Below are 10,108 nucleotides of genomic sequence, written 5' to 3'. Positions count from 1 at the left end.
AAAACATTGCCCTTGGTAGTTTACCCTAGAAGTTGATGGTTTACTTCAATCACTAGTGTTTACTATCATAAACATAATTATTCAGTTTTGAATCAACTCAAAAGGTCACATTCCAAAAAACAACTATTAAACTTGTTTAATAAGGTTTTGGTCAGATACAGAGAGGAACTTGAGTTTGTGGCTTTAAAGGAATCAATTTAAAACCTTTACAACACCAGTGGGAACAGGAGCCAGTTGACAATTGAGAAGACAGATTACTTTTAGGAACATGGTGCACGGAGATGTACAGGCATAAATCTTCATGTGGACTAACCATTTCTTCTGGCACTAGACCCCAAAAAGAACCAATGAGTGGAAAGAAAGTCTCTCTTTGAACGTTCCCGCATGGCACAGTTTCTGCACTGTTTACCACTCCCATTTTCCCACTGGGCTGTGCTAACAACTCTTAACGATTTGGGGATAAAGCACAGTTTATAAATAAGGTCATGGACATGAAATCAGTTTATGTGGCAAACAGTCCTGGGATCTTTGAGACTGAGGCAAAATGTAGAACACAAAGCAAAAGGGGTCAGAATCATTTGGAGCTGGGTCAGAGGGAGAATCAAAGTCAGAACCAAAAAGGGGGTGACAAATGAAGCTCGATTTCACAAGTCAAAATAAAATGATGTGTTCACCCAAGGAATTTGTTGCAGACTGTGCCAGAAAACAAGTATGGTTTTTGTCACTGTGATCACTCTTGGTCCATATTCAAGGATCTTACATTGCCTGCTTTGCAGAGTTGAGTGGGCTACGGCACCATTTTCTAGACTTGAGAATGCACAAAATGTGAGTACAGTGTTAACTGACAGTACAGTACAATTTTCCATGGCAGACATTCTCAAAAATCAGGAAAGAGCTTGATGGAAGTACACACACTCTCTACCACTGAAACCAGGCTCAGGAGAATCTGTCAAACAAACATTCTTAACATTAAACCTGGGGACCATATACTATTATTGAGGTAACTGATTGGCCTAAACTTGAATAACTTGCGATAAAGAAAAATATCATGGAAAATATTTGGATTAGCGAGAATATTTTAAAAATAAGGTGGTAGAGCAAGAATGGATATTCTGATAAATAGACTGAGTAATGGTTGTTTATTTCACCATAGAAGTCTATGGGATTATGTCTTCTTTGAGCCTGCTTCCTGCTTGGAACCCAAGGGGGGAGGAGTCACTCAGTCCAGTTTTTCTTTATAGTAAGTGGTTTGGTGGCAATTTAGTACAGGTGGTGTTGTTAGGAATACACTCACTTCAAATTAATAGGGAAAGCTATCCACACATTTATTGGGTTTGGCCTGAGTTCCTCCAAAGGAGCACTGAGCCCAAAAAAGAGAAAGAAAAAAAACTGGCAAGGTAGAAAATTGCAGAGTCCTCTAATTTTTACATATTGATAACTACCTGAATCCCCTCACTACACTTGTTTACCAACAAGACCTTGACACTTTTTCATCTGTGTTCTCCTAACAAGACTCATTCAATAATACTGTGCTTGTCTACCTTTGTTCTCTTTTTGCTGCTGTAACCAATTTATTTTTTCTGTGCAATAACAGTTTTTTTCTTGAGGTTTTGTGTTTGTCTTTCTGCTTCCTGTTCTGTCATTGCTGCATTTTGTTAGAGGTTTTGTTTTATCCTCCTCATGGAGGTAGTTTTCCTCTCTACTGTTGCCCGTTGTTTGCTTAGTGTTGACAACATCAATAGCCTACTGGATGTAAAATTGTTGTTACCTCAAGTAGAAATATAGCTGCATATATACCTTAATAAAACAATCTGGACATAATCAGATTATAATGATCTACAATGTGAAGAATGATTGGATTCTACAGTGACCCCCTGTTTAAATAACTTGCGATAGATGTAGTCCGTGAAGACTTCAACTTTATATTTTACAATAATTAAAGATGTTTTAAGGCTGTTAAACCCCTCAGCACGTCTTGTTTAAACCCTCAAGGTTTAAACCTTCATAGAATTATACACTCAAAAAAATCAAACCGGATGTTTGTCATATTAACACACATCTAAAAAATGGCCCTTTCATCATAATTTACGTTTTGACGTTATTAAATTGTGTTTTTGTAGTAACTTAGCCATTAACTAATAGAGCTTTTGCTAACTCTACTCTATTTTAATGGGTTAAGATAGCAAATCTAATATGTTGCAGAACCGAGTTTTAAGTGCATTTTTCTGTTTCAAATGCAAAACAATTTATTGAGCACACTAAATTTTAAGTTTTACCCTCAAAAACAGTGAATTTAATTGAAATAGTGGCAAAGAAAAGAAAAAAATCACTCATTTAAATTGTACAAAAAAATCTGCGAAACAGGAAGATAACTAAAGGTGAACCCAGATACAACAAGGGAACACTGTAACTATGATTGATCCAGCTCTATTTGATGTTTGCAGAATTTTGAGTTGGAACATAGACATCCTTTTTTGGTGAACTGGTACTTTAGAAATAAACTAATTTAAAATGACTTTAATTTGCTGACTTTCCTTGAAATCCACGTGGACGAGTTATTTTATTTGTTTTGTTGTTGTTTTCTACTCAAAGGGCCAAGTGCTTACATCCCTTATTGTCATTTGTTCACTAATAATTTTTGACATACTGGATAGTGTCTCTACATTTGCACTGTGGTGAACCGGACACAATTTCACTTTCAAGTAAACCAACACTATGATTTAATGGCAAATAGACTATGATATTTAGTCTGCATCTGTTTTCAGTGAGAAAAACTTTCTTTAAAACTGATTACCTTTTTTCGAGCTGGTAAGCAACCAATCAAGCAATGATATTATGTAAAAAATAAGTAACTCTGGTTATTACCTCTACTATCAAACATCCCACTTTTTATAACCTCATAATATTCCGTATATTGACTTTTGTTGCTCCTTAAACCGTCCAGCAGTCAACAGATAACTTATCTAATGGGCCTGTACTTGGACACAATGTTTAGCTTGAAGTTTTGGAGGATTAAGCTGCTTGTGGACATGATTTTACAAGAATTCAGCTGCTTGGTGAAGTATGTCTGTACCTTGATTGAATAGTTTTTGAAATAGTTCCATGTTAAAGCAGCGCAATGACCAGCCAACCATTCAACAGGCTGACAATTTAATCTTGAGAGGGATGAGAAAAATGCAAGAAAGCTGTAATTTATATTGTACCCAACTATATCATTGACTCACCTTTTCTTTTTGCTAAACTAAACCACCAGATTGCAGTTCAAAACACTTTAGCACACATACATTTGAGTTTATACTGCATTATGTGTGGAAATGTAGTTTATTATAGCAGCAATGGAATGTTTTTTCTTTTATGGTTCAGTGACATTTTATACATTTTTCTTTTAAAGACCCACTCCAACGAAAATGTTGTTTTTGGTATATTTAACAAGTTCTTGCGCCATTTTTATCATGATGGACATTAATTGGGAAAATTACGGTTAACTTTGCATTTTTGTGTATTTCTTTTATTCAAATCATTGTGAATAAAAAAAAATACTGTTTCAAAAAGAGCATTTGTGACGTAGAAAATAGGCTGGGCATGTCACAAGCTCCCTGCTGTGCTCCATTCTGACACATCCACTTGTAGACAAATAGATCCATGTACGTCTCCATTTTCCTTGTCTGAGCTGGCATCTGCCTCAAAAATGTACAACTGGAGAGCTCCAATATTGCTCACCATTTTTGTTGCACTGGTAACTTGGGGATGTGAGGGTCTATAAACTAGCGGGAGAGAGTGTAAATAGATGAATCATGGGAAGTGGGGGTGGATTTGCTCCGTGCCAACAGTCCTGCCCACAACTCGGAGGTAAATTTCTAATGAATTTACTGCCGGCCTGCAGAAAGTATGTCCTAGTAAGAAACGCAGATTTTTTTATTTTGGCACAAAAAAAGGCAAAATCTTAATTAAAAAATACTGGAATATTTTTAAAATAGGTCATAAGATTGGAGTGGGATTCAAAAAAGACAAAACACCTTTAAGATGTTGTCCATGAACATGAAAGTCTGTCTCTGTAGTTAAACATCTTTCGGATACAATTTGGTATTAAAGCAGTGGAGTCTTGTGTCGTTTGACTCATACTCTAATCACAGCTTAAATAGCAAAAGAACATTGTTCTAGGTTGTACAAATACAGTCATTAAAAAGTTTGGTGACATTAAGCCCTCGTGCTTTTCATGCTGATCCGCCATTTTCTGCACTGTATTAAAAGTAAAATCTCAGCATTTATTTCTTACATTAGAAAAAGATGATCATTAAAAACGTGAATATCTCCAACTCTGTCTTTCCTTAGCCCTTCACCTGAGCTCACAGTCCTCGAATCTCCTGCTAGGATGTCAAGGCTGATGCAGCTGTAAAATGTATATAAAGAGGCGTGTCCGATCTGTGTCTAACCATTTTTGTTCTCCTTTCATCACAGCGTTCCATTTTATTTTTGACGTGTGTACCTAATGTAATTCAGCGCATCTTTTGTCTCTTCACTCTGCAGTTTGTTTTCTATTTTATCTGAAAAAAGAAACATAATTTTACCTGTGAGACGCTGTTAGTGGCAACGAAAAATTATTTTTTTCCCCAGGAAAATCCTTTGGATTTCGGCAGAGACGATGTTCACTTTAAAGCATTCATTCATTCATTCATTCATTCATTCATTCATTCATTCATTCATTCATTCATTCATTCATTCATTTTCTTAACCGTTTTTTCCTTTCGGGGTCACGGGGCTGCCGGAGCCTATCCCGGCCACTTGTGGGCGAAGGCAGGGGACAACCTGGACAGGTCGCCAGTTTGTCACAGGGTAGAATGTCCACAAACAAACACCCATTCACTCTCACACTCACATCTAGGGACAATTTAGAGTTGCTAATTTACCTATGAAGCATGTTTTTGGACGGTGGGAGGAAGCCGGAGACCCCGGAGAGAACCCACGCATGCACGGGGAGAACATGCAAACTCCACACAGAAAGGTCCCCCGTTGATGTAGTTTTTCACGTCCCCCAGCCGGGACTTGAACCGGAGGCCTTCTTGCTGTGAGGCAAGAGCGCTAACCTCACTTTAAAGCAAAATCCTGTAATTAAATTTTTAAGAGAGACAATCAGACCTGATCCACAACGAGACCAAAGAAACACACTGTTCTATGTGTTCATTCTATTTTAAGGTGAATTTAAAACATTTAAGTAAACCCTAAAACACAAATGCCTCACAGAGTGACTTATCAGATTTATTGTATTAAACAATTATTGAGGGTCCAATGTCTATTGTGGTGGACATTTAAGGATTTTCTTACTCGTAAGACCAAGAAAATTATATTTTTTGGTCATATCTAGGCTACTCAGACCCAATGTTGTTGATGTTTGTGTCCTCACTAAGTTATAATGGGCAACTTCAAAAAAAAGATTTTTTCGGAAGTTTTTATTTATTCTCTACACCAGTGGTCCCCAACACCCGGGCCGCGGACCGGTATCGGGCCGCTGGCACATGACCTTAGGCAGCTGTTTGTATTGCTAAGTTAAAAACCCAAAGCTAATAAAAAAACAACAAAAAATGTATTTGGAAAGTTTCTATGGGGAGGAAAGAGCCAATGAAGAACACGAATAAGGGTCTACGACATCAAAGAAAAATAAAGATGCTATTTACAGACAAAACCAGGAGTTTTCCTCGACATCCCCATTAGCTGTCATACATAAAGGTGTGTGAAATTTGTTCTCCACATTTGACCCATGTAGACACACTCACAAAACATTTTGTAGTTTAACCCCCGCCAATTCAACCCCATAAAAGTGAATGTCAAGCAGAGAGGCATCAGGTCCCATTTTTAGAGTCGCAAGTATGGCCATTGACTGTATAAGAGAACTGGACTGAGTGGCCCCTCCCCCCTCACGGTCCGAACAGGAAGGTACCCGCTCGCTCCAAGAAGCTGTGGAGGTGAACAAGGGTTCCATTAAGTTTTTTATGCTCTTTTGATTATGCATTTAATGGATTTTATGTAAGCATGAATATTGTATTGCAGAAATATGCTTGTTTCCTTCCTCAGTAGCAGATAATATGTGCCGAGGTCAGCAGTAGGCCTGTCTGTGACTTTTGGTATCTGTTTTCTTTCTGTGCTGGAGTGTTCAGGGAGCCACGACACCTGCAATGCAGACTAAAAAAATAAATAAATAAATAACACTGTCTGATGACGTATTTGGCATGTTTACATATTGCCTTGCCGGAAAATTAAAAAAAGCCTTACTGCCTTGAAGACAGAAAGATAGCTGAGAACCACTATGCCTGAAGAGTCGTGTTGTCCAGTTATCCCCTTTTACAAAAGGTATGAAAATTCATGCAAACACGCAAGTTAATTTTTTTTTTCCCAAACTGCATGTTTCATTATTGGACGTCCTGAACCATCTGAATCTGCGAAGGCCGGACGAGGCGGCAACTAAGCCAAAATCCCATAGACTTCAATTGAGAAATGAACAGCTGTTACTCAGTCATTCTATTGTTCAGAATAAACATTCTTGCTCTGATACTTTTTGTTAATATGTTCTTGCTAATCCTTACTATTTCTCATTACTATTTCTCATGACTTTTCATGATTTTTTTTTTAATGCCAGTTATTGAAATTATAATCTGGCCAATCAGATGCCTCAATAATAGTATGTGGTGCCTGCTGGTCCCCACCTTGAACATTCAACACGTTTGATCAATATTTTTAGGGATGTAGACTCCCAACCAGCTCACCCCTGATTGGCAACAGTAGTTTCCATAGAAACGTTGACTAAGACTGACTCAAACCAATCACTGCTAACTGATGTCGTCTGGCTCCAAATGGAGGCGTCCGTGTCGCAGAAAAATGGCAAGTGAATTGACTTCATTTGGTTGGAGCCGGAAGAAAACCGTTTTCTATGGGTGGCGTCACACTCAGTCTGTCAAATTCTCATATACAGAGTATAATTCGGCTGTGGATTTACACTACCAACTTTCCAGTTTCGGGGTAGACACTCTACGACAGGACCCTTGAGTTGGCTGACTACATATTTCTTTATGGATCAAATTGTTAAATTAGAGGTTTTACTACACTGTCTGTGGAGGGGACAATACATCTAAAATCTTACAGTTTCTATTGCATTACTTATTCATATCATTGAGCTTGCACAAAAGTAGCAGTCAACTGCTGACAAAGGGAAGGCCAACTCATACCTTTTCCCATAAATGCCTTACAATAATAATTTAAAGTAATGCTCTAATTATTTGAGTAGAACTATTGGCTGCTGTGCCTGCCTCTGGCATAAACAGGTTCATGCATCTGTGAGAAAAAAAGTGCTGCATCATGCTAAATTAGCCAACATAGCATAACAAGCATAGCAAAGCAGTTACAGTTTTTTTTTTATCTTATTGCAAGGTTTTTGGTACTGAAGGGGAAATGTAGGTGAATGGTTTTCAGATAACAGTAGGCACTGTTTGCAATGAGTATTCCGATAAAGCAAGTGTCGGCCTAAAGAGTAAAAGTGTTAATCATTTTGGCCACCTTCCACACACCTCAAAAAACATCAGCACTGTTAATTCAGCCATAAGTCCTGCTGCAGTACCCTGCTGGAATTTGTCCCCTTTATGCAGCTTTATGTACTTTGTGTATTTGGCTCTTAAAAAAAAAGTGACAATGAATTCAACACCTTTTAAAACACTCGAAGTGGCAGTGATTCACAGTCATCAACACTTGCTTATTTGAGCACTGCCTCAAGTTCTTCTCCTTCTCATGACTTTGTACATCACCTCGCCCATGCCTCCTTCTTTATTTTTAACTCATATTTCTCCTCACTTTCTTTGTTGGCATTCTCCCCCCCCCCCCTCTTTTCTTTCACTTCATGTCAGTTTTGCCGTTAAAGCCAACGCTGTTGCGCGTTCCTGTCATATTTCCCAGGCTACTGTGTGACTGCACAAGGCACTATATCTTTTTCTCGTCTTTTTTCTTCCCTCTTTCCCCATGGCATTGCTGGCATAGCAAAATGGAGATGAGACAGTATTGAACAACTTCATCCGCCATAGCATCTAACCCTTGAAGCTGTGGTGTATGTGAGGTATAGGTACAGGTATCCACCGGTGCTGGATGCATACTGATGCGTGTGTTTGTCAAGTTTTTCTTGTGGTACACATTTATATAACCCCACAACAACAGCTCCTTGATGTGCAGGCTCTTAAAGTGTGGGCACAGCAGCACACTGAGACTGAGAGTCGCTGGCTTTGAACACTGACAGGCTTCCGGCTGGCTGTCTTTGCCATACAGTGGCGGTCGTTCAAAAGTCACCATCTTGATTGGCAAATCAAAGGCATCTTCCGCCAAGCATTATACTGCAAATACATTTCATATGGAAGCCCTCTCCTCTATTAACGGAAACCCCAGAAGGCTAGGGTGTGACTCAAAAAAATGTATGAACTGGGTGTGACTGATTTCTCTCCTCTGAGGGCTCAAAGAGTGTTTCTTTATTTTTATTTTTTATTTCCCATACATGTGCAATGTCTTGGCAACTGCTAGTTTTCCAAAACATTTCAAACCCACAAAAAACACATCTTTTTTTTTTTTTTTTTTGACAGCCTAATAGGAATGTTTTGATATTGGGAGAGTTCCTCTAGGCCTCATGGGGAAAAAATTGTCATATGATTTACATAAAAATTTGTTTTTCTCTGATAAGCGACGAACAAAATGCATGTGCCATCAAAACTTCTTTTCCATAAGTAATTGAGCTCTGAAATTATCACCGGAAGTCCTCTTACATGACAGCATATTGTTGAAATGACTTTGATAGCCTTTTACCTTGGCAGCTCTCTTGTATAAAATGTGAGTAATCTTGGACCAGAACATGCATTCATTGGAAATCATCTTGTTGCTTCTTAACATAAATGATCCAGATAACAATTTTCCGAAAAATTGTCATTTCTACTGTACATTAACAGGGAGTTGTGATTGTCCAATGTGTTTGGGAAAATGCAACTTCATGGTTATTTTGTTTTTTACATAAACACACAGCTTGTGCAAACGGATAAAAAGGAAATTCAAAGTGGCTTTTAAACACAGTTCATCAACTCACCATTTTAGTTGCACCGGTAACTTCGGGGTGTGAGTGGCTATAAACTAGCAGGAGAGCGTGTAAACAGATGGATGATAGGAAGAGTTGTGTCACGCGACTCCCGCCCACAACTCGGAGGCAGACTTCTAATGAACTACTGCCACTCTGCATAAACGATGCCTTAAAAAAAACGACAGAATTTTCAATTTTGGAAAAAACTGCAAAATCTTGATTAAGTCAAGTTTTAAGTTAAGCTTTACCTGTAATGTAATGTTATGTTTACATCGGGCATTTGATGCATGTTCAAGAAAATGCCAAAGGCACATTCTTCAACTCAACTTTAGCCAATGATAACCATACTGGATAAGCAGGGATGGGCCTCTTTATTTTTTTTTTTTCTTTCTTTACTGTTTATTTACACATGTGCCCCACCTACAATCAAAAGTGACTTGGAAATGTCCCGGCGGTGCAAATCTCGCCAATCTAGCTCCAAGTTTTTTTCTTTCACAGCTCTATTCCGATAAATGAAAAACTTGGTGTTGTATAATTCCGGCTAAATTTCTCCTCCATGATCAATATTCAAATGACTGGCACTTTCATGAATTAAAAGGGATTGCCATCTAAACCTCACTACCGAACCAGTTTCAACTTTGAACATGCGTTCAATTGCTATGCGTTTTGTACATAAAGTCCAAAAATGGTCTTAAAAATGTGCATAGCGACTGAAAAACTGATCTAAATTAGTCTAGCAGAAACCTGTGGGCATCATACTCATTTACATTTGTTGATAGTAACATAAATGCATCACTTATTGAAGCCAACAGTCATAAAAAGCTGCCTCTAAGTGGAGGTCGACATACCTTTTAAAAAGAATAGAAAAGAATAAAATAAAAAAACTAAATTGAGCATAAGCAAGGAAATACAGCCTCTCACAATCAGTCAAACAAAAAAGTAAATTACTGGAGTAAAAAACAAATGTTTTTAAAATCAGTGCAATGTCCCTGTCTGTGTACTTCAGACAATTTT

This window comes from Oryzias latipes, chromosome 1, assembly GCF_002234675.1.
Source record: "Oryzias latipes chromosome 1, ASM223467v1".
Classification (NCBI taxonomy): Eukaryota; Metazoa; Chordata; class Actinopteri; order Beloniformes; family Adrianichthyidae; genus Oryzias; species Oryzias latipes.
Note: the sequence above shows the minus strand (reverse complement) of the source record.